Source organism: Salvelinus alpinus, chromosome 33, assembly GCF_045679555.1.
Source record: "Salvelinus alpinus chromosome 33, SLU_Salpinus.1, whole genome shotgun sequence".
Classification (NCBI taxonomy): domain Eukaryota; kingdom Metazoa; phylum Chordata; class Actinopteri; order Salmoniformes; family Salmonidae; genus Salvelinus; species Salvelinus alpinus.
The window spans coordinates 24,360,660-24,386,611 of NC_092118.1; the positions used below are offsets into that span (position 1 = coordinate 24,360,660).

Sequence of the window (25,952 nt, forward strand, 5' to 3'; positions counted from 1 at the left end):
AGCTAATCCAACCACCACACACATACACACAGAGAAAGCCTCTGCTCAATCCGTGCTCCACTGTCTGCACACATTCACTTCAAGATGCAAATGGGTGGATTTGATATACAGCCTCTGTGGGTTCTGCTTGACTACTTTAATGTTGTATCTATGCTGGGGATTATTCTCTCTACAGCAGAAAGACCTGTGCTTGAATGGCAGAGCCCTCAAAGTAGCTCCTGCTGCTTTCAATGGCCTCCCAAACGAGATTAGAGCCATAGTTGCCCTCAGTTCCAATCCCCTGCGTTTTGATGGCGTGTAACCAGCCTGTGTGCCACTGGCGGACTGTATTGACACCAAGAGGGTCAACTGCATTTTTTGAGACTTTAGAAAGTGAGAGGTCAAAACAGAATAACAGAAAAGTTATCACAAAATCAGAACAAAAAATATATCATTTCTGATTATGTTTATTGAACACAAAATAATGGAGTTTCTGTACATTAGTTTCTTCTCATGATGCTTGGAAATCATCCTTAAATCATCCTAAGAACAGCTCAATGAAAATAATAAACAGCAGACAAGCTTGAGCCCCTGGTCGCCACTGACTACTAATATGTTAATGACATTTGTGGGGAAAAACAAAGCACTTTGAAGATCTTTCATACCAAATTTGCCCATTAGGATACTGAAAGAAATAGAAAAGTATACTTTTACAGTACATAGAAAACACTAACAGCTACACAACCCAGTGTACCACTAATAAATCATGAATTATGCCCAACGGAATAAATAAGAGAGAGATGAACACTCCCTTTGAGTTTCCCCATCTACTTTTAGTGTATTTTGAAACAACTCAGACTGTCAGTGAGTTTGATATGGAAAATGCAGACAAAGTATGTAACTAAGCATAACATAAACGACAGGTAACCTAAGAGGTCAGTGGAGACGCAACAGGGATAGTTTGAACAACAGGAATCAGGTGCTTTACAGTGAAATCGTTGCTAGGTCTTTGTGGGCCTCTACCTTCCCTGGACCGGCTGCTGTTTTGGGAGCTGGCCCCACTGGGGAAGAGGTTGGGCGGGTCTCACTCTTGTCCTGAGACTATTTGCACTCGACTGCCTGGAGAGTTTGCCACCTGTATGGGACTGCAAAGATAAGATACTCACATTCAGCTCACACAAGGCCAACACAACAGGTTCACCTCTACAGAACAATATCTACTGGATCTGTCACTAGCTCGGCTCACCTTCTAGGTAAATCTGTCACCATCTAGTGGTGAGTAAATATCAACAGCACCAACATGATGGCCAAAAAGCATTAAAACGCCCACACTAGTAGAAATCCACTGTTTTGAGCTGAAAGACAATTGCCAGAGCTTACTCTTGATGTTGCACAACGATTGAAGTCAATAATTCATTGTTTTAGGTCAAAATATAATATATTTGGGCTTGAAGTGACAAACCCAAAATTGCCCACTTCGTGCAAATTCGTGCCAATGACGTGTCTTTTCCTATGAAATGAGATGCACATTCTTCTTAGCCTACGTTTCGTTTCAGAGCTGGGTTTTATTTGAATGGTACCCCCCACCAGCATGGCATTGTTTATTAATCATAAACACTTGCAAAGTTTGCGAGTTGCGACTGAGCTGAGAAATATAATAGATAATTTATGAAAGATGCCAAAACTGTAGATAACAATAGATGACAAAGTAAAAGTAACTTGTTTCCCCTATCCATCTGTGGCGAGGTATCCCTACATTAGGGATGGGCAACTGGCGGCCGCGGTTTGAAGGCCCTCAGAACAGAAGAATTCCCAATTTTGCAATTTGGTTGTGCATCTCAGATTATTCTCTTGTTATGTCAGTCAGTAACCACGTTTCCATCCACAGTTTTTATGCGAGTTAAGTCATATCATATAAAAAAAAAAATGTTATCATAGAGCCTAGTGGTCTAAGGCACTGCATCGCAATGTTGTAGTGTCACTACTGGGGTTCAATCCCAGGCTGTGTCATTACCGGCCGTGACCGGGAGTCCCATAAGGCGGTGCACAATTGGCACAGCATCGTCCGGGTTAGGGGAAGGTTCTACTTGTCTCATCGCGCTCTAGCAACTCCTTGTGGTGGGCCGGGCACCTGCAGGCTGACTTCACCCAATGATATGGTGTCCTCCCATTACGACTCGGGAAACCTTGCAGTTTATTAGGCTACATGATGATTAATGCTTGATTGCCATTTGACAAATAAAAATATTCTCGATCTTATCATGTAGACTAGACACTGTATTATTTTTATAGTATACTAGATAGTATTTTTGTTATCTCTTGGTGTCTACTATATTTAACTCTTATTTGATTTGTATTTAATGTAATATCTTATGTTGTTCTTGTCTATTACTGTTTTGTACTTTGTTATGCATTTCATTTTTATGTGCACCCCAGGAAGAGTAGCTGCTGCATGTGCATTAGATAATGGGGATCCTAATAAACTAAACTAGACAACCCGCACAGCCTCCCCACACTGTACCTGCGAGCTGTTGGCTTGAGCGCAGGTGCCAAACACAGAGTAGGCACATTTGCTATTTTACACAACAGTTTTTGTGACAAAAGTATTGGTAGAGTTGGAAATGAGATGGAGACACTTCAAACGTTAGATTTTTATTCGGTACATATACATTTTTATTTATTTTTTACCCCCCTTTTTCTCCCCAATTTCGTGGTATCCAATTGTTAGTAGTTACTATCTTGTCTCATCGCTACAACTCCCGTACGGGCTTGGGAGAGACGAAGGTCGAAAGCCATGCGTCCTCCGAAACACAACCCAACCGCACTGCTTCTTAACACAGCGCGCATCCAACCCGGAAGCCAGCCGCACCAATGTGTCGGAGGAAACACCGTGCACCTGACGACCTTGGTTAGCGTGCACTGCACCCGGCCCGCCACAGGAGTCGCTGGTGCGCGATGAGACAAAGATATCCCTACCGGCCAAACCCTCCCTAACCCGGACGACGCTGGGCCAATTGTGCGTCGCCCCACGGACCTCCCGGTCGCGGCCGGCTGCGACAGAACCTGGGCGCGAACCCAGAGTCTCTGGTGGCACAGCTAGCACTGCGATGCAGTGCCCTAGACCACTGTGCCACCCGGGAGGCCCGGTACATATACATTTAAATGAAAAAGTATATTTTGTGAGCACTATGTCATCATTTATCTGAAACAAGTCCATTTGGTGGAAACATAACACCGCTGGTAAAATGTGCATATTTTCTATATGCAGATTCTAGAATATTCACGTGAAAATCTGTCTCCAATTGGATGGAAACCTACAGTGGCTTGCGAAGGTATTCACCCCAATTACTCTTGGGGTATGTCTCTATAAGCTTGGCACATCTAGCCACTGGGATTTTTGCCCGTTCTTCAAGGCAAAACTGCTCCAGCTCCTTCAAGTTGGATGGATTCCGCTGGTGTGCAGAAATCTTTAAGTCATACCACAGATTCTCAATTAGATTGAGGTCTGGGCTTTGACTAGGCCATTCCAAGACATTTAAATGTTTCCCCTTAAACCACTCAAGTGTTGCTTTAGCAGTATGCTTAGGGTCATTGTCCTGCTGGAAGGTAAACCTCCGTCCCAGGCTCAAATCTCTGGAAGACAAACAGGTTTCCCTCAAGAATTTCCCTGTATTTAGTGCCATACATCACTCCTTCAATTCTGACCAGTTTCTCAGTCCCTGACGATGAAAAACATCCCCACTGCATGATGCTGCCACCACGCTTCACTGTGGTTGATGTTGTTCTCGGGGTGATGAGAGGTGTTGGGTTTTTGCCAGACATAGCGTTTTCCTTGATGGCCAAAAAGCTCAATTTTAGCCTCATCTGACCAGAGTACCTTCTTCCATATGTTTGGAGAGTCTCCCACATGCCTTTTGGCGAACACCAAACGTGTTTGCTTATTTTTATCTTTAAAAGCTCTTAAGGATACGCCCCTTTTCCCCCCCAATCGCCTTAAATTAAATACCCAAATCTAACTGCCTGTAGCTCAGGCCCTGAAGCAAGGATATGCATATTCTTGGTACCATTTGAAAGGAAACACCTTGAAGTTTGTGGAAATGTGAAAGGACTGTAGGAGAATATAACACAATAGATCTGGTAAAAGATAATACAAAAAAGGGAAAAAAACTGTTATTTTTTATTTTTTTGTACCATCATCTTTGAAATGCAAGAGAAAAGCCATAATGTATTATTCCAGCCCAGGTGCAATTTAGATGTTGACCACTAGATGGCAGCAGTGTATGTGCAACGTTTTAGACTGATCCAATGAACCATTGCATTTCTGTTCAAAATTATGACTGCCCAATTGTGCCCAATTTGTTTATTAATAACTTTTCATGTTCAAAATTGTGCACTCTCCTCAAACAATAGCATGGTATTCTTTCACTGTAATAGCCTTCTACCAATATCAGATATGTCTATGTCCTGGGAAATGTTCTGGTGACTTATAACCTCATGCTAATCGCATTAGCCTATGTTAGCTCAACCAACCCGTGGAAGGGACACTGATCCCAAAGAAGTTTTAAGCAATGGCTTTTTTCTGGCCACTCTTCCGTAAAGCCCAGCTCTGTGGAGTGTACGGCTTAAAGTGGTCCTATGGACAGATACTACAATCTCCTCTGTGGAGCTTTGCAACTCCTTCAGGGTTATCTTTGGTCTCTTTGTTGCCTCTCTGATTAATGCCCTCCTTGCCTTGTCCGTGAGTTTTGGTGGGCGGCTGTCTCTTGGCAGGTTTGTTGTGGTGCCATATTCTTTCCATGTTTTAATAATGGATTTAATGGTACTCAGTGGGATGTTCAAAGTTTATGATCTTTTTTTATAACCCAACCCTGATCTGTACTTCTCCACAACTTTGTCCCTGACCTGTTTGGAGAGCTCCTTGGTCTTCATGGTGCCGCTTACTTAGTGGTGTCGCAGACTCTGGGGCCTTTCAGAACAGGTGTATAAATATACAGAGATCATTTGACACTTAGATTGCACACAGGTGTACTTTATTTAACTAATTATGTGACTTCTGAAGGTAATTGGTTGCACCAGATCTTATTTAGGGGCTTCATAGCAAAGGGGTGAATACATATGCATGCACCACTTTTCCATTTTGTAGAATTTTTTGAAAACAAGTTATTTTTTTCATTTCACTTCACCAATTTGGACTATTTTGTGTATGTCCATTGCATAAAATCCAAATAAAATCCATTTAAATTACAGGTTGTAATGCAACAAAATAGGAAAATGCCAAGGGGCTTGCAAGGCACTGTAGCTAGTGATAGTCAGTCAATTAGCCTATCTCAGCAAAACATTTTCTCTCTGGCCCATGGCAAAATGAGTAGAATTGCATGAAATTAGTTATAAAATTGCAAAATCTTCTCTCCGCTTCATGGCAAAATGTGCTTAATTTAAGCAAACTTGCTTTATGGATGCGAGTACACAAACCCAGCAACTGCGGACCATGATGAGTTCAGATTTTTTGTGGCCCCCACCCTCAAAGTTGCCCATCCTTGCCCTACATGCTGATGACAAATCCAGCTCCAGAACCATCCATAGCCTAGCTGACCAATCTTTTGAACAGATAACATTAGCTAGTCAAATAAAGTTAGCATGCTAGCTAGCTAGCTAGCTAGCTACACTGACAGTCGTCAGAACCCTGCTTGTTGCTTCTCCCCACTCCACGTGGAAATCACCACAATGGTCCCACCCCTAATTCATGAATATGTATTAGCAGCCTATGTTATTCTTCGGAGGTGGAACCTAAACGACAATTTCCGCTATAGGACAGGAATTACGTTGAAATAGGGGTGGCATTGCCCTCTGGTGGGGGCCTTTAAAACTAAAAACATTTTCTTTAACAAATCAACCCGTTTTGAGTCAGAACTTACACATTCCAGGCTGTTTTGTGAAGACAAATAGAGATTTAGCTTGGCTTAATATAAAATACATGAATCAATGGCCCGTGTGACAAATTTGAACGATGAAGAGTTGTAATCATCTTTATTGCATCAATATCAGAAAAAAAAGTCAAAACTGTCAAAAAACAAATATCTAATGGCAGCCTAATTCCCAGTGTTGTGAGAAGAGGACTTTGCAGACAGACTGCTAAACGACTGACCTGTGAAGTGGGGGGACTGAGTGAGTTGCAGACCTTCACAGCAGAGCTGTTGGTTTTCAGTCCATTGGACGATGAGGCAGCAACCTCCTTCTTCTGTCTCTGCAGTGGATTACAGAGATATCAGGGGGGTTGAAGAACCCTAAATATTGTAGAGAGCCTGAACCGCTGGGTGATAACTCCCATGCTTTAAGTATAGCTACGCAACAGAGAGATAGTCTTTAGTCAAAAACAAGATCATTACCACATAAGCTAATTGATGTGGAAGGGAAACGGAAGATCGTATACCAGTGTGTAACTGAAACAGCTCACTTGCCAAGGCTAATTTTAAACCGGAGCTTGAGTCATGGTGGGTTTAGTGAAAGAGGTTATTTTGAACCTAACACCTATGAAGTGGCAGGTCATGATGGCGTGACTGAGTTGTGTGTACAGTATGTGTGGTAACTTTGTGTACTACAGTACCTGTTTGGTGGGGGTGGTGGGTTTGCTGCTGCTACTGTCTGTGTCTCCCTCATAGCTGAGCTCAGCAATGTTCCTGCGGTTACTGCGCGCTGAAGCCACCCTGGGCTCCGGCCTTACCTGGTCCTCCAGCCTGGCCCCACCGTCCATCCCTGCCCTGTTCTCAGGCCTAACCCTAGGTTCCAGTGTTACTGTATGCTCTGATCCTGCCCCGTCCTCCAGTGTTGCCCTGGGCTCCAGAGTCAGGCTGTCCTGGGAGCAGCTGAGAGAGCGTTCAGCACGTCACTGACCACCTCGCTCTCCTCCTCTCTCTCCGCCTCCTCCGGGTCATCCCGGAACAGACGCATCATCTCCAGCACGTTGGTGGGTGTGGCCAGAGTGTTGGTGTCACCCTGTAAGACACAGTACCACTAACTAATGTTAGACCCTCTCTAAAGGGTTAATATCACCACACTGCAATAAACCCCATAAACCAGGCTGTGAGATACCAATTCCCAATCCCATCACGTAGCAATACCAGAGAGAGTCCTTCCTGTACTCATTATTGTTAATGTGAAATGTAGCTGGGTGGATCAGCCCCTTACCGTGATCCAGGAGTTATCCAGCAGCTCATTGGCTGTGATGCGATGGGCGGGATCAACTTTCAGGAGGCAACTCAACACTTTTTTGGCTGGTGAGATAAAAATGTGACAGTCAGTACGCTATGTTAAAGTCATGCAATAATAACCATTGTAAGAAGGACCTGTCAGCTCAACCTGGATGTGGTCAAGTACCATGTGTCCTTAGAGTTCCATATCACCAGAGATGTTACAAATAGAAGTCAGAGAGGTTGAGAAGCAGTACTACTGTATGTCACCTGCATCACTGATAGAGTCCCAGACGGGTCCGTCAAAGTGGAGTTCTCCCTTCTTGATCATCTCAAAGAGTCTTTCCTCAGAGGTGGCGATGAATGGAGGTTCCCCACACAACCTACAGGGAGGCAGTCCTGTCAGTCACACAGCCTACAGGGAGACAGTCCTGTCAGTCACACAACCTACAGGGAGACAGTCCTGTCAGTCACACAGCCTACAGGGAGGCAGACCTGTCAGTCACACAGCCTACAGGGAGACAGTCCTGTCAGTCACACAACCCACAGGGAGACAGTCCTGTCAGTCACACAGCCTACAGGGAGACAGTCCTGTCAGTCACACAGCCTACAGGGAGGCAGTCCTGTCAGTCACACAGCCTACAGGGAGACAGTCCTGTCAGTCACACAACCTACAGGGAGACAGTCCTGTCAGTCACACAGCCTACAGGGAGGCAGACCTGTCAGTCACACAGCCTACAGGGAGGCAGTCCTGTCAGTCACACAGCCGACAGGGAGGCAGTCCTGTCAGTCACACAGCCTACAGGGAGGCAGTCCTGTCAGTCACACAGCCGACAGGGAGGCAGTCCTGTCAGTCACACAGCCTACAGGGAGGCAGTCCTGTCAGTCACACAGCCTACAGGGAGGCAGACCTGTCAGTCACACAACCTACAGGGAGGCAGTCCTGTCAGTCACACAGCCTACAGGGAGGCAGTCCTGTCAGTCACACAGCCTACAGGGAGACAGTCCTGTCAGTCACACAGCCTACAGGGAGACAGTCCTGTCAGTCACACAGCCTACAGGGAGGCAGACCTGTCAGTCACACAGCCTACAGGGAGGCAGACCTGTCAGTCACACAACCTACAGGGAGGCAGTCCTGTCAGTCACACAGCCTACAGGGAGGCAGTCCTGTCAGTCACACAGCCTACAGGGAGACAGTCCTGTCAGTCACACAGCCTACAGGGAGACAGTCCTGTCAGTCACACAGCCTACAGGGAGACAGTCATGTCAGTCACACAGGCTACAGGGAGACAGACCTGTCAGTCACACAGGCTACGAGGAGGCAGACCTGTCAGTCACACAGCCTACAGGGAGGCAGACCTGTCAGTCACACAGCCTACAGGGAGACAGACCTGTCAGTCACACAGCCTACAGGGAGACTGTCCTGTCAGTCACACAGCCTACAGGGAGACTGTCCTGTCAGTCACACAGCCTACAGGGAGACTGTCCTGTCAGTCACACAGCCTACAGGGAGACTGTCCTGTCAGTCACACAGCCTACAGGGAGACTGTCCTGTCAGTCACACAGCCTACAGGGAGACTGTCCTGTCAGTCACACAGCCTACAGGGAGACAGTCCTGTCAGTCACACAGCCTACAGTGAGACAGTCCTGTCAGTCACACAGCCTACAGAGAGGCTGTCCTGTCAGTCACACAGCCTACAGGGAGACTGTCCTGTCAGTCACACAGCCTACAGGGAGACAGACCTGTCAGTCACACAGGCCTCTAAAACTATACTACTAGTTGATCGGTCACTGGGCGAACTGTACACAGTATAGGAAAAGCTGCTACAGTGAGAGGGAGAGACACAGACAGACCAGAAAGACAGGCAGTGATAAAGGAGGGATGGGTGGGTGCATTGCTTACAGCGTGTACATGATGACCCCAATACTCCACACATCACACTGCTGACTGTACTCATGAGCATTGATCACCTCAGGAGCTGAAACAGAGAGGAGAGGACTGGTTTTAACAGGACTACTCTAATATGATGTGATCTATGTGTGTAGGAGCTGAGCGTGTCAGTCTTACCCATGTAGATAGGAGTCCCACAGGTGGCTTTCAGCATGTTCTCACTGCCAACACCCCCCTTCTTCACTGACAACCCAAAGTCTGTCACCTGGGAGGAGAGAGCAAACAGCAGACACTGATACACACGCAGGCCTACAGCATGTATCCATCTCATATCAAATCCTTTCTTGTTGCTGTTATTTATCAGACAAAACAAGGTTTACTTGAAGAGCAGCAATAACTGGGTCTCTCTATGTTAGATGAATAACAAATATGAGCTGTACATGCTGTATGGTCTCATCTAGTAAATAATGGCAGGCAGGAGAAATACAACAGGAAAAAATATCCAGGAGAGATGACCTCCTCCTTACAGATAAAAGCCTTTTATACCGTGCCAGAACAACGCTGTCTTTCAGCAGTGTGTGATTTATGCTGCCGCCCTGCCTTGTTTGAGCCCGCGCTCCAGGTATCTGCTTTAGCCTGTGCTCCGTCAATGCACACAACATGCTGGGCCCGGGGGGTAATTTGTCTTAAAAGATGCTCTTGATTCACCCTTTTGTACGGCATGATATAAAGGGGAACCAAAGGGGGGTCTGTCATAATGAGGTAGCATTTAAAACCATTTAGGGGGAGTGGGAGAAAGAAAACACACCAGGAGCCTGTCCTTAAGTCCCTGCAAAGATTGGCTGGATGAGAAACAGCAGTGAAAGTTTTCCCGTTTGTGTCGCCATCTCACCTTGATATTGATCATGTCATTATCAACACCATGATGATAACTCTTCACTAGAATGTTCTTCAGTTTCAGGTCTCGGTGAACTATGTCTGAAATTACGAAAATTAAACCACCTTTACTATGTGAAGAACCAACCATAATGGCTTTCAAAAGGTCTTTAGCAGAGAGGATGGTTAAAAGCAGTTAAAGGCTAAATCTACAATGAGTAATTGTCCCCCACGATGAAATTGGGGAAGGGACTGTGGATCTGTCTCAGTCCGTCCGTACGCCATCTCAGAATGTACTGGATGATTATGACTAAACTTGGGTGAATGATGTGTCTTACCATAGAGATCCAGCATTTACAAAATGACACTGATTGGCTCAAGGCGGGAGCTATAGTAATTAACTGAAATGTGAGTCATACCAGAGAGGAAGAGGCGAAGCGAGAGGGATAAGTGGACCCAAAATCTGTCTTCTCCAACAGGTGGTGTTTAAAAAAAGAAAATGCTCACCAAGTAAGAAGTTTTTGTATGGAGGTCAATGAGTGTCAAATTCTGTGACAAAAAAATGGAATGGCTTTTTTGCTATGTGTGGCTTATTTGATCTAATATACGTTTTGTTATGCTTAGGTTGTTGCAAGTGTACGGATATAAGTAGGACACGTGACATCCCTGCATCATTCGTGGGGGATGACATGTTTAGTGTTGCCTTGTTTTCAACAGGTGACATCTCCACAACCTTAATCAATCATGGATGTCATCGAGCATTCCACTGGGAATGAGTTTGATTCACTGAGAAAGAGAGGGGTTCTGCCCCAGCGGAAGTCCCAGAGACTGTGACAAGAACAGCTACTTTATCCTCAGGAAAACCATGAGCGCCTTTCTAAATTCAAGCAATCCCTATGACAAATCTCTAGATATCAGCCTCCTTTTAAAAATGGTGAGCCACAAAGTATCAGTGGTCATTACAGGAGATGTGCAGAATTGAGCGGAGGATTCGGAGACGTTTGAGAGAGTTATAAAGGTTAGATTAGATGTTGCTGCTAGACCAACTTGATGGGATGGAAAATAAAGTGTCTGCACACATATTAGTTTGAGAAGTTCTCTCCCCTGGAGTCTTAAAGTTCGACTCTGTTAAAGTGATTTTGTGAGAGGGGCGGAGCATGCTGACCTCTAATATATTGTTTCCTCTGCTCGAATGTTCATGTAGATTGAGCTCAGGAAGATATGGACTGAATAAAAAGACTCCGGGGTGCGCAACAGTGGATGAACCTCTATATCTATATAGTAACAACAGCATGGAGAAGAACTAATAGTACAATGAACAAATGGTTCACAAAATCCATAGTAATATTCCATGGGACCAAATGAATCGTTCTATGCAAAATAAATGTATCATATCAATGTCTTTACTAAACAAATTTGTCATATTTACTGTTCAAGAAGTAATGAATGTAAATGTTCATGCTGCTTATATATGGGTAAAGGACAATGCCTCCACCTTTTTACCTCATATTCATCATCTCCAGCACCAAAGCAGTGTCTACATATCTGAAAACAGCACGTTTATATTTATTTCTACAAAACGTAGTGGTGCACCGTTTTCATATATGTACACACTGCTATTGAGCTGGAGACAATGAAAATGTGGTTGAAAAGTGGTGGAATTGCCCTTTAAGGCCACTACCTGTGACAGTCACTGCTAACCTTCAGCACCACATCCCCACTGGTATCATTAGTCGCCATAGAAGTGCGGCACGACAGCGCAGGGGGACTCTTAGTGTGAAAACACACCTATTAATCTGTATTCCTCCCCAGCTCGTTGTAAATGAGTCATTAGCCCCATGTAATGGTGTCTCATTGCCAAGCAACGTCCTAAATTACCTCTAACTAGAGATTTCACCATCAGGAGGGGGGAAAAGCAGCATCTTCAAATAAACCCCTCAGACTCAATTAAAAGGGCTACCATTTTTGCCTGGCAGTTGTTCATTATTATCTCATTATTAGAATAAGCCAGGTTCTATAATGACTGGGAGCCATAACGTGGTATCATCTCCCTGATTATCACACGTCAATGAGGCCAAAGCAATTTGACTCGTTTGAGTACGATGTGACCGTGATATCACCAATTTGACTCGTTTGAGTACGATGTGACCGTGTGTTGCGTCAAAAAACAGAACACTCAAAACATGAGCACAATGGCAGCTCTTCCTTTAAAGAACTCCAGGCCTCAAGAGGGCAGATAACCCAAAAACACGGGTGGAACTAAAAAATTGAGCCAGGATTTCTGGAGGGACTACTTTTACATGCGCACCTGGCAGATAAGCATGGGTATAAAATGTTTGGTCCTCAACATACACACAGCTCATTGTTCAACCCTAAAGACGCAACTGGTATGTAATGATTGGAATTATTTATTATGTTGCATCCAGTGCTTAGCACAATTTACATGTTTAACTCTGGTAGTGGTGACTTTTGTTGTGGATATTTTCTGACTGCAGAAGTAATTGCTAGAAGTGCTAGATTAAATTGTTTAAACTGTTACTTTATTCAAAGCCATGCTTTGTTGCTGTGTCATGCATTGTTTAGTGTAAAATAATGCATGTTTATTCTCTGTTTAAGGTTATCAACCTACTCCTATTCCTTATTCGTCTGTCATTCAACTACTCTATTCAACAAATCAACTGTTTCAACATATTCAACAAATGGCATCAAAACCATAATAAAACACTGGAAAGGAATTGAGTTGTCCCTTTGCATCCTTCACGGGTTGAGCAAGCCGTTTTCAAGTTTGGGCAGAGCTGAAATAATTAGAACACCTAGACAACTTGACACCGTGATATCACCAATTTGACTCGTTTGAGTACGATGTGACCGTGATATCACCAATTTGAACATCGTCCCCGCACACAATTTACTCATACAACACATTGTCTGTACTGTTTGCATTAATGTTGGAATGATTTAATCAGTGCACCTAGATTAGTTTGTTATGTTTCATAAAGGTCAAAGAAGGCATAGTCTGATATTCTGCCTCTTACCCTTCCTCTATTGTGTCTTGAAATACAGTTTCACAGTGTAAAATGTTCAAATGTAGAGCCTTGTAACGGTGTGAAACCTATAACTTTAGTCAGTCATATCACCCTTATGCAGGTAGACGATGGCCTCAGCCAGGCTGTTGATGATGTGCTTGGTCTCCTCCTCTGAAGCGTGTGTTCTTCTGAAGGAGCTCCTTCAGCTCCCCTCCCTCACACAGCTCAGTAACCAGATACATCCTCTGGACACAAAGCACAGCACACAGACTGATAATGGCCCCCACAAATAGATCTGACCGGCCTCGCTCTCATTCATGGTGCTTACGCAATCGTCTGCACGCACACTACTGAGATATTGACTCCATTACTTTTAAGAAAGCATCCCTTACCTTTTGTGTTTCAAAGACTTCCTCCAGATGTATTATGTGTGCATGGTTCACACGTTTCAGGATGCTCACTTCCCGTTCCAACAGTTTAACACCTGAACTTCCAGCCTGCATGGAGGGAAGAAGCTGAGTGAGTGCACTGAGGTGTGGGGCTGTTCTAGTAGCCATTAGACTGACTTTAGAGTTTCTCTTTTCAACACAGCAGTCAACAAGCTGCCCATGGGAAACACTAATGCACTCACCTTCTCTTTGTTCACCTTCTTAATAGCCCATTTCTTCCTTGTCTCGTTGTGGGTGGCTTCACAGACGACCCCAAAGCTACCTTGACCTAATTTCCTCCCAAATGAGTATATTTGCTATGGGGATAACAGAGGAACCATTAACAGAAAGGCAACTCACATCTGCTCTGTCAACTCAGTAAAACCATTCACAAGGAAATTTACCCTCAGCTTATGGGCTTGTTTGAGTATACGAGCTCGGATTTATTTCCCTGCTTCTATTGCAACATTATCTCAAGACCTGAATCCTAAAGTGGACCTTAATTTTCGAGCACTCAAAAAAGGAAAGTTTGCCAGTCTCTGGAGTTGCAGAATATAGTATTTCTAATCAAGTTACAAATGATTAAGTTGCTGCCGCAGTTCATTCAATCTCAGGTCTAATTAACTTGATCATTATCTCTGCGCATGCAAGGCTGAGCACTGCCTGCTGCAGATTTGGCAAAGAGAGCAGCCGAAGCCCCGAGAGAGGGGGTGGAATCAGGAGCAAACTGGTGCAGATGGAGGCAGTATAGAGGTCAGCCGGGGAGGGGTAGAGGGTGGTACTAGTGCCCCAGGGCAAGGGGGGGGTGGTATCTGGGAATAAACATGGATGTGGTCTCTACCTACCTGGAGGTCAGCCTCATCCTCCATACGGGTGTGGGGCACCTTCCTCTCTGCACTGCTCACACGGGCAGTGTTCCACTGAGAAGCCATTTTCATGCCAGCTCCACAAACATCTGCTGGTGTCATCTACAGAGGAGCTTTATAGCTGGGTGAAGCGCACACACACACCACAACACAGGGAAGGAACGGAAGGCAGACTGAGATTACCCCTTCTGGGTGCATCCAGGCATACAGTCTAATCACACTACAGCTAACAATCATACAACAATGTACATTTTTACAGGATTATTTCAGCAGAGAAATAGGATTTTGCTCAGTTGATGTCCAACTGTTTAACATCATTATTACTGTGACGTGGAATGGAATTTTGGGTGACGGTTATTAGTCAGCCAAATGACTTTGGTCACCGTTCCAATAGTGTTCTCTTCCGCTCCTGACGGCATGTGTTACCGTGCTACAGAGAGGGGGGCATTGCCTAGGCAACCAAAGACTTGTTTGCTACAACACTTTTCTTGTTTCAGCAAGGAGCAACAAAGTTACATCACATTGTTAAGAATCCATGTTACCGCAGAAACCGACTCAACCACACGAATGCCCGGCCGCCCTGTCTTCAATCAGCTGTTCGTTCCACACACAAAAAAATATTAAATAAATGTAAACAGGGACCGAGAGACTGAAAAACAGCTTCTATCTCAAGGCCATCAGACTGTTAAACAGCCACCACTAACATTTAGCGGCCGCTGCCAACATACTGACTCAACTCCAGCCACTTTAAAAATGGGAATTGATGGAAATTATGTAAAAATGTACCACTAGCCACTTTAAGCAATGCCACTTAATACAATGTTTACATACCCTACATTACCCATCTCATATGTATATATACTGTACTCTATATCATCTACTGCATCTTGCCATCTTTATGCAATACATGTACCACTAGCCACTTTAAACTATGCCACTTTATGTTTACATACCCTACAGTACTCATCTCATATGTATATACCGTACTCTATACCATCTACTGCATCTGCCATGCCGTTCTGTACCACCACTCATCCATATATCTTTATGTACATATTCTTTATCCCTTACACTTGTGTGTGTGTGTAAGGTAGTAGTGTGGAATTGTTAGGTTAGATTACTGTTGGTTATTACTGCATTGTCGGAACTAGAAGCACAAGCATTTCGCTACACTCGCATTAACATCTGCTAACCATGTGTATGTGACTAATAAAATTTGATTTGATTTGATTTGATTTGATAAACGGTTATTTTATTTAAATTACGGTTTTCATTCTTAACTGTCGGTTATGCAGTAATTGTGCCAGCCCTAATCACTATATAGGTCAGGGATGGGCAACTCCTGTCCTCTGGGGCCGGAGTATGACGTGACGTCTGCTGGTTCTCTTTTGTCTAGTACTTAATTGCACACAGATACACCTGGGCAGTTTAACTCACATGACCTTAGGAGCCAGTCAGTTGGAGGGCGCCTCAGTAGGAGGCCTGACACTGTCACTGTGGCGACAGCTCTGCTACTTAAGGTAACTCAGATTCTTTCTCCCCCACTGTTTAGACCAGAGCAAGCTGCCGCAACACAGAACCCCAAAATGCTAAAGAGCACCTGGCAGATTTTTTTTATTAAGAGGATTAAAGTTGGGAAATGCTTAGGTGAGACACTTGACATTGAGAAAAGTAAAGGGTTCATTCCGTTTCCCCCTTATAGTACGCAATAAGATGCCTATTCAGAGTTTTCATTTCACATGATAGCATTCTAATACGTTATAGAAGTGAGTTACTGTGGTGTACAATAATAGGCCTACTCTTTTAATCCATCCCAGGTAAAAGAAATAGTATTATGAATCCCCTAATCATCAGTCATACTATGATACAATTGTAAAAATGTATTATTCCCAAATTAAATTTTGATAATGGTAACAATTATCTTCTTTGTTAAATCACAGAACACAACCATATATATATTTCCCCCTGTCAATTAGTGTTTAAGATAAACTACTTCGAAATGGAGACACCATCTCCAGCGTTCAAATTTGCACACTTTGCCTACCTTTGTCTATTCACCATTGATTTCTGATCAAACCGGTGTCGGAAGACAGGTTCATATTATTAACACTAAGCACAATTTACTTAGCTTGAAAAACGCTCTCCAAAGCCAAATTAAATGTAAAGCAATTATCAAGTGATGACTGGGAGCGTTGGAGTGGATCCGCCACACGGACGCCAATTAATTATTAACTGGGAAGCGGTGTCTTTAACCTCTTCACTCTGACGCATTATCTTATCCCTGACAGGGCTCTCATAACAGGCCTGTCTCTCCCATTACCACCCGTCTATTTGCTAGTCAAAACCATTGTGACAGCCTCTGGAAATCCCAATCACCTCAATCACAGCTCATTTGTGGGAGAGGGAGGCATGTGATGAGTGTATCACAGGGAAGGACCGGCGTCTTGCTCTGCAGGTGCCTTAGAGAGGGTGTGCCCGCCTGACAGCCCGCCCAGTGGGGAGGAAATTAGATATCAGGGTCAGGTCAGGGAGATGTCTGACCTTAAAATGGGTCACTACAGATCCACAGGTCTTGGATTGCTTTAAGCCAGAGGGGCCTTACAGTACTATCACATTCTTGGTTTAGCCAATCTCCCAATCATGTTTGAGTGATCTGCTAATAGTCTCATGAGAAGGATATTACTGTAATGGATTCTAAAAGAAACCTTACATGAGTGATATGTCAGCTTTCAGACTGATTGAACACAATGTACTGTACAGACTGGCTAAATTGAGAACATGCGTTAGATCTATTAGTAAGAGCTGCCATAACGGCTCCATAAAAGATAGGCCCACATATAACTGAATTTGATTGTAAGCATTTCCAAAATATCTGAATTACTGCACTTGCTGTGGAATTGAGAATCTGAACAAACCATATACATGTATTACTCAGTACTAAAGCCTCTAATGGGGTAGTCAAGCCTGTGAATATTGTTTTAACCATAGGGCTTGACGGACATTAATTAAAATGTGAATTAGCATGACGAATCGTATAGACAGAAGAGGCACGACTGCACTCAACTAACCAACAGCTCACTGAAACACTATTGGCACTTATGAAGCCCCAAATTACATATTTAGAGGCAAAAAAATCTGGATTAGACAAACTACATCTTTGCGTTAGCAGCTGCCTTCCTGCATTGAATCAGCGCCAGCAAAAGTGCCATGTATTGCATAGGCCTAGCATGTACGTGAATGACAACAAGACAACGCAGACTGTACTTACCAACCTGGAGCAGCCTCAAAGTGTTCCATGTTTACTGCTTCTCACAGCCCATCAGACCTGAACACAAAAAATAGGCTTATGCTGTTATAATACACATTTAATCATCACTGAGTTATTTTACACTTCAAATAAGTTTCATGTTTCGAAGTTTATTCGCCACGTACACAGGATACAACAGGTGTAAAACAGTACAGTGAAATTCTTACCTTGAGAGCTCTTTCCCAACAATGCAGTGATAATAATACACTGCTCAAAAAAATAAAGGGAACACTAAAATAACACATCCTAGATCTGAATGAATGAAATATTCTTATTAAATACTTTTTTCTTTACATAGTTGAATGTGCTGACAACAAAATCACACAAAAATTATCAATGGAAATCAAATTTATCAACCCATGGAGGTCTGGATTTGGACTCACACTCAAAATTAAAGTGGAAAACCACACTACAGGCTGATCCAACTTTGATGTAATGTCCTTAAAACAAGTCAAAATGAGGCTCAGTAGTGTGTGTGGCCTCCACGTGCCTGTATGACCTCCCTACAACGCCTGGGCATGCTCCTGATGAGGTGGAGGATGGTCTCCTAAGGGATCTCCTCCCAGACCTGGACTAAAGCATCCGCCAACTCCTGGACAGTCTGTGGTGCAACGTGGCGTTGGTGGATGGAGCGAGACATGATGTCCCAGATGTGCTCAATTGGATTCAGGTCTGGGGAAAGGGCGGGCCAGTCCATAGCATCAATGCCTTCCTCTTGCAGGAACTGCTGACACACTCCAGCCACATGAGGTCTAGCATTGTCTTGCATTAGGAGGAACCCAGGGCCAACCGCACCAGCATATGGTCTCACAAGGGGTCTGAGGATCTCATCTCGGTACCTAATGGCAGTCAGGCTACCTCTGGCGAGCACATGGAGGGCTGTGCGGCCCCCCAAAGAAATGCCACCCCACACCATGACTGACCCACCGCCAAACCGGTCATGCTGGAGGATGTTGCAGGCAGCAGAACGTTCTCCACGGCATCTCCAGACTCTGTCATGTCTGTTACGTGCTCAGTGTGAACCTGCTTTCATCTGTGAAGAGCACAGGGCGCCAGTGGCGAATTTGCCAATCTTGGTGTTCTCTGGCAAATGCCAAACGTCCTGCACGGTGTTGGGCTGTAAGCACAACCCCCACCTGTGGACGTCGGGCCCTCATACCACCCTCATGGAGTCTGTTTCTGACCGTTTGAGCAGACACATGCACATTTGTGGCCTGCTGGAGGTCATTTTGCAGGGCTCTGGCAGTGCTCCTCCTTGCACAAAGGCGGAGGTAGCGGTCCTGCTGCTGGGTTGTTGCCCTCCTACGGCCTCCTCCACGTCTCCTGATGTACTGGCCTGTCTCCTGGTAGCGCCTCCATGCTCTGGACACTACGCTGACAGACACAGCAAACCTTCTTGCCACAGCTCGCATTGATGTACCATTCTGGATGAGCTGCACTACCTGAGCCACTTGTGTGGGTTGTAGACTCCGTCTCATGCTACCACTAGAGTGAAAGCACCGCCAGCATTCAAAAGTGACCAAAACATCAGCCAGGAAGCATAGGAACTGAGAAGTGGTCTGTGGTCACCACCTGCAGAACCACTCCTTTATTGGGGGTGTCTTGCTAATTGCCTATAATTTCCACCTGTTGTCTATTCCATTTGCACACATTTATTGTGAATCAGTGTTGCTTCCTAAGTGGACAGTTTGATTTCACAGAAGTGTGATTGACTTGGAGTTACATTGTGTTGTTTAAGTGTTCCCTTTATTTTTTTGAGCAGTGTATTATAGATAATAAAATAAAAAGTAAAAATTTAAAATCACACAAAAACTACAATGTGTTAAAGAAACACGAGAATGCAAGTATATACAGATCAGTGCCAGTACCTTTTTCAATGTGCAGATGTACTGGAATAGTTGAGGTGGGTTTATACATAAAAAGTGACTGGTAGTAGGAATATATAAATACTTATGGTAATATACTAGTGGATGCAATAGCAAAGAGCACATAGTATAGGTTAGCCTATTAGAAATGGGGGTTTTGAATGGGGGAAACAAACTTCTTACATCATTTCCGATGTGATTGATATCCTGCTTTGTGTGTACCTTTTTACTAGTGTACTAGCCTAACAGACTGAATAGAGGTTGGTCTCCACAACCTTCTAAAACAGCATCATCATAGGCTTGGTTCACACACAGAGATACAGTAGAATATAATAACATGTAGGCTATCCTACCAGACAGGAACCACATGCTTCCTCATGCTCGCCAGATCTCAGGAGAAAGTAATTATGGCAGATCGATTGATGACATTCTATCTCTCTGCTTTTTCAATCCTCTCAAACATAACTGTCAGAACCCCATTAGAGTTTATTTACTGATTGTTTGTGGATGGAAATGCACATTGTTTCCCTTGACTGCAAGGGAGATGCAGTGTTTCAGCTTGGAATGCAAATTAAAATGTGACATTGGAATGATGCCTGGACACACAAAGATAATTCCGGACCAGATAGAGGTCTCCTCTATCTCGCTCTCCACCCCTCCATCTCTTTCTTCTGTCTTCGACATGCACTGCCATCGCACTTTCATGGTCTGTGTGGCAACAGAAAGGTGTAGGCCTAAATAAAATCGATAGTTTTGATTCTTCCACAATTTTTACACTGTAATAAACAAGAAAAAATGCCAGTTTTGCAGTTAGGCTCCTAATCATTTTCATTCAGATGAAAGGGGAGCAGTGCCTGAACTGTCTGTCCAGCCTACATGTTGTTTTCTTCTATAGGTGTAAATATGCTAAATAATGATGTTTGTTGAAGGTGAAAGTACAGCTCAAAAAGTAGGCAGACTATGAACAGGTGTTGCTTTGTAGCCACATCACAGCTAATTAAAACCTTGGATAAGCGCACACACACACACACACACACACACACACCATGTGTATATGCAATTAAAATGTAGACAGCAATCTTCCTTCCTTCAGCCAAAATATTTCATTCTCCTCATCTGCAACTTAATTATTTATTGACAGCTGGCTTTGATGACAAATGATAAACTTCACAGTACTAATGAAGCATGGAATTACATTACCTGATGAGGGAAGGCTTTGCATGTCTAGAATGACAATACTGAGGCAGTCTAGTTCACTGAATTATGGGATGAATAACATTATATAGACAGATTTAACTGATTGATGAGCAAATCACATTTCCTTTGTCAATGCCATGAGACTGTCAAACTAAGGACTTTTTAAGTTAATTCTAAAAAAGAATAGTCTTGAGTCGGTCACAAGCTCTCCTTGGTTACAATTGACTTCCTCTAAAAAGGTATGCCTTTGTGCAGTACAGTATCTGTGCTGAGTGTGTTTATTGTTGAGAACTGTGCCTGGCGGAGCAATCAGTCTGAACTGAAGGAACCATGGACCTCTTTGCCAAGCTGAACATTCAGACATCCAATATCTGCTTAAAATCGTATCCATCATACTGAATTATCTGACAGCTTCAATTGATGGGCACTTGAAAGAAATGTAAGGTGCCTTTAGTTCCTCCCCTCTGCAGCCATAAGTATGTAGCACCCTGTAAACAAGCCACTTAGTGGGCCTTCCAAGAATTCCTTTTGTCTTCTCAGGTCATGTCTGATACAGTGCCTTCAGAAAGTATTCATACCTCTTGACTTATTCCACATTTTCTTGTGTTACAGCCTGAATTCAAAATTGATTCAATTGATTTTTTTCCTCTCCCATAATGACAAAGTGAAAACATGTTTTTAGAAATGTTTGCTAAAATATTGAAAATGAAATATCTTATTTACCTAAGTACATTATATACACCCCTGAGTCAATATATGTTAGAATCACCTTTGGCAGCGATTACAGCTGTGAGTCTTTCTGGGTAAGTCTAAGAGCGTTGCACACGTGGATTGTACTATATTTGCCCATTATTCTTTTCAAAACTCTTCAAGCTCTGTCAAATTGGTTGTTGATCATTGCTAGACAGCCATTTTCAAGTCTTGCCATAGATTTTCAAGCAGATTAAAGTCAAAACTGTAACTCGGACACTCCGAAACATTCACTGTCTTCTTGGTAAGCAACTCCAGCGTAGATTTGTCCTTTTGTTTTAGGTTATTGTCCTGCTGAAAGGTGAGTTTGTCTCCCAGTGTCTGGTGGAAAGCTGACTCAACCAGGTTCTCCTCTAGGATTTTGATTGTGCTTAGCTCCATTCCGTTAATTTTGTTATCCTGAAAAACGAATTCAGTCCTTAACGATTACAAGCATACCCATAACATGATGCAGCCACCACTATGCTTGAAAATATGGAGAGTGGTACTTAGTAATGTGTAGTATTGGATTTGACCGAAACATAACACTTTGTATACAGGGTAAAAAGTTAATTGCTTCTCCATATTTTAACAGTATTACTTTAGTGCCTTATTGCCCTCTCAGCTGAGGCAATTTTACACACATAAATACATGCAGAACGTTTTACACATGAGTTAATGCTTGGAGTCTTCACAGATTGTGTGACATAAAACACCACCTTTCTTTCCTTACATTAATGACAGTGTTATTTGTCATTTTTAAGCATTTAACAATTTAATTAGAACATTGACCTTAAACCCTGTACGAATCATGAATCTTGGAGAACTCGGAAAATGCAATGCAAGTATGCCTACGTAACATTTCATTATGTTTCACCGTGAAGACAGTTATAGGTCTATGCCTTTGCAAAATCGAATGCTTCTAACTGAACTTTTCTAACCAAAAGAGTCACCTTACAGGCCTACTGTCATTAACGGATAGCCAGCCTTTCTGTTGGCTGGATTGGATGCGCATTGGTGTCTAGCTGTAGGCTAGTGATATTGTCGACCATTAGCAGCTGATCCGGGAAAGAAAACAAATATTGATAGAAAATAAAAGGTAAAAAAATGGTCTACTAATTCTGGCCAAGGATGGCATGGAGAACACCAGTACCCGCGCGGACCTGAAAAACAACACAATGAGCGCTCTAAACAGCTGACTGACAAAAGCAAACAATGATAAATCAATGTTTAGATCTACTGCATTGGAATAAAGGCATAGGTCATTTTTTTTAATCTAGGACACATTGGAAAACAAATGGCAAAAATTAGGGAGCGCCAGTGAAAATCTATGCGTAAATGAGCTCAGCTAAGGCCGAAATCCAGCAGTGCTGAGTGGACAGTGCCAAGCACATAGAAATATATTGGTTTAAACCATGACAGAGAGGTGGGGGTTTTCGTTTCATTTGGAAGCTTTTATTTTCATATTTACCACTGTAAAACCTATTTACTACTACATTTGAAACAAATAGTTGAATGGTTAAATTTGCATTGTTTAGAGACCATCCCCCAAATTTGAATTTTGTTGCACTTAAGAGGGAGCTGAGCCACCCCTGGCTCCCCCGTAATTTACACCCTGTCTGTAACTGTTTAAATGTAACCATTGGACTCAAGGTGAAATCCCTGAGCGGTTTCCTTCCTCTCCGGCAACTGAGTTAGGAAGGATGCCTGTATCATTGTAGTGACTGGGTGTATTGATACACCATCCAAAGTGTAATTAATAACTTCACCACCATGCTCAAAGGGATATTCAATGTCTGCTTTTTTATAAATGTTTTTTGATCTACCAATAGGTGCCCTTCTTTGAAAGGCATTGGAAAACCTCCCTGGTCTTTGTGGTTGAATCTGTTTGAAATTCACTGCTCGACTGAATTTCGCACACAGAATGAGTCCATGCAACTTATTATGTGACTTAAGCAAATTTTTACTCTTGAAAACATTTAGGCTTGCCATAACAAGGGGGTTGAATAGTTATTGATTCAATACATTTCAGCTTTCCATTTGATTCATTTGTAAACACCTAAAAAAAAACATTATTCCACTTTGCCATTATAGGGTATTGTGCGTAGGCCAGTGACAAACAACTGAAAGTGTCTACAGGCCGGTGGCACATGCTTTACACAGGGGAACATGAATATCAATTTGCCTTGCATGCTCAGAGGACTCTACATGTTGCTAGGAGATAAGGCTCAACAAATTCAGAAGAAATTCTTATTGGTTTAATCACAATATTGGCTAACCTCTGTATAACACTAGCCCAAGCTATAGGAACTGAACGAAGGCATCTTGAAAAAGATATATTCCAGATTCTCAAATGACGTCTCAAAGAGAAACATCTCAGAATGTAAACACCGCAAATGAATCTTTGCAAAACACCAACTAGGCCTAATAGCTAAGTTTAAACGTCAGTCATTCATAATTCTTCAGCAAGAAAAGATGCCAGAAGGCCTCAAACTATCCATGCAATAGGAATCAAAGGATGATAACAAAATGGAAATTAATTAGTTGGCTTTCTGAAGACTTCGGGAGGGATATACTCACCCGCAAGGATGGTGATCTTATCAAAGGGTGTCTGATATCATGTTGGTGCATTTCATTAAACCATACGTTAGAAGAACTAGGCTATGTGCTGTACTGTGTCACAGGCAGTTAACTCTACTGGACTTAAAACCTGTTGAGGCCAGGGGTTCCGCTAGCGGAACTCCTCCCACATTCCACTGAAAAGGCAGAGCGGCAAATTCAAAAAAAACATTTTTTTAAAATATTTAACTTTCACACATTAACAAGTCCAATACAGCATATGAAAGGCAGACATCTTGTGAATCTAACCAACATGTCCGATTTTTAAAATGTTTTACAGGGAAGACAAAATATGTAAATCTATTAGCTAACCACCTTAGCAAAAGACACCACTTTCTAACACCAATCAGTTTTTACGTCCATCACCAGCTATCACTAATTCGACCAAATGAAGATATATATATAGCCACTAACCAAGAAACAACTTCATAAGATGACAGTCTGATAACATATAGCATTTTTTTTTTGTTGAAAAATGTGTATATTTATGGTATAAATCATAAATTACATTTCAGCTACAATCAGAAAGCAGCCATAACATTTACAGACACCAACATCAAATACCTAATTACTCCTCATAAAACATTTCTGAGAAATACATACTGTGCAGCAATTGAAAAACAGGATTCTTGTGATTCCAGACAATATTTCCGATTTATTAAATGTTTTACATCGAAAACTAAATGTAGCGCTAAATTAGCATAGCCACGCCAGACAGACACACTTGGGCGCGCGCGACCAGTTGACATGCACGACAGATATATGAAATAACATTATAAATTTGGTCTTACTTTGGCTGATCTTTCATCAGAATGTTGATCAAGTTGTCCTTAGTCCAGAAGAGTCGTTCAATCCATTCAGAATGGCAACTTTCCATCTTCATTTAGCAGGGGTACTCGTCGAGTGGCACGGAACTCTCCAACGTAAACAAAGTAAACATTACGGAACACGGCAAAACTCCCGAAAAAATTCAAATAATCTGATTAAACTATATTGAAAAAACATACATTACGATGACATGGTCTCATTTATCAAATCAAATCCGAGCTGGAGATAGTTCACATCCGAAACGGCAGCAAAACAAAACATGATATCTCTCCCAAGTCGCACGCTTCTGACTTCCTGAAATTGACGGTCACGTCAAAGAAATAGGTCTTATTTCACGTCAAAACAAGATAAACGCATGATTTCTCCTCTGACATCCTCTAGACACCCAGATGAAGGCGTACGAGGTGTGTTTCGGGTCATAAGTGGCATGACCATGTATAGGCAGAGCGTTGAAGCGAGCATAAACATCTTGCATTTTACTTCCTGGTCGGGGAAAGTGCTGCCAAAGGACTTGTGTTCCACTCAGAGAAAAAATTAAAACGGTTTTAGAAACTTGAGACTCTTTTCTATCCAATACTATTAACAATATGCATATTGTAAGAGCAGAAATTGATTAAAAGGCCGTTTGAAAATTTGCGCATATTTTCCAGTTTTTCCAATTCGCCCCCTATAGCCCAAACAGGTTAACGTGTTATATTGGACTGTTTGTAGTTGCAGAAAATCATCTGACAACGCCATCCAGGTCCATCTATCATTATCACTGTATGTGTACAGTATTCAGTGACTTTTTTGACCTGAATGCCAAAACATTCAGGAGATAAAGGTACTCAAAATTACCCAAAAATACCCATTTTGTATACCCCACCATACCACGAGACATCCATGTCTTCATCACCAGAAAAAATAAACGGTTGAGTTTGACATCATTTAAAAGCTTACAAAACAGAGTTCTCAAACTATTTTATTATTTATTGAAAACAAAAATCATGTAATGTTTAAGCATTTAACATCAATTATCAAAACATTTGTAAACTCTTAGCCATTCTCCTATTTGTTAAAAAAAAAATTGGTAAATAGGTTTGACAGTGGTAAATATGAAAATAAAAGCTTCCAAATGAAACGAACACCCCCACCTCTCTGTCATGGTTTAAACC

The 25,952-nt window shown here is 42.8% G+C and overlaps 1 pseudogene; it reads right to left on the reverse strand.

The window, feature by feature from the left end:
* Positions 1–428: 428 nt before the first annotated feature.
* On the reverse strand, positions 429–25,179 carry LOC139563054 (serine/threonine-protein kinase 33-like; annotated as a pseudogene).
* Positions 25,180–25,952: the final 773 nt, after the last annotated feature.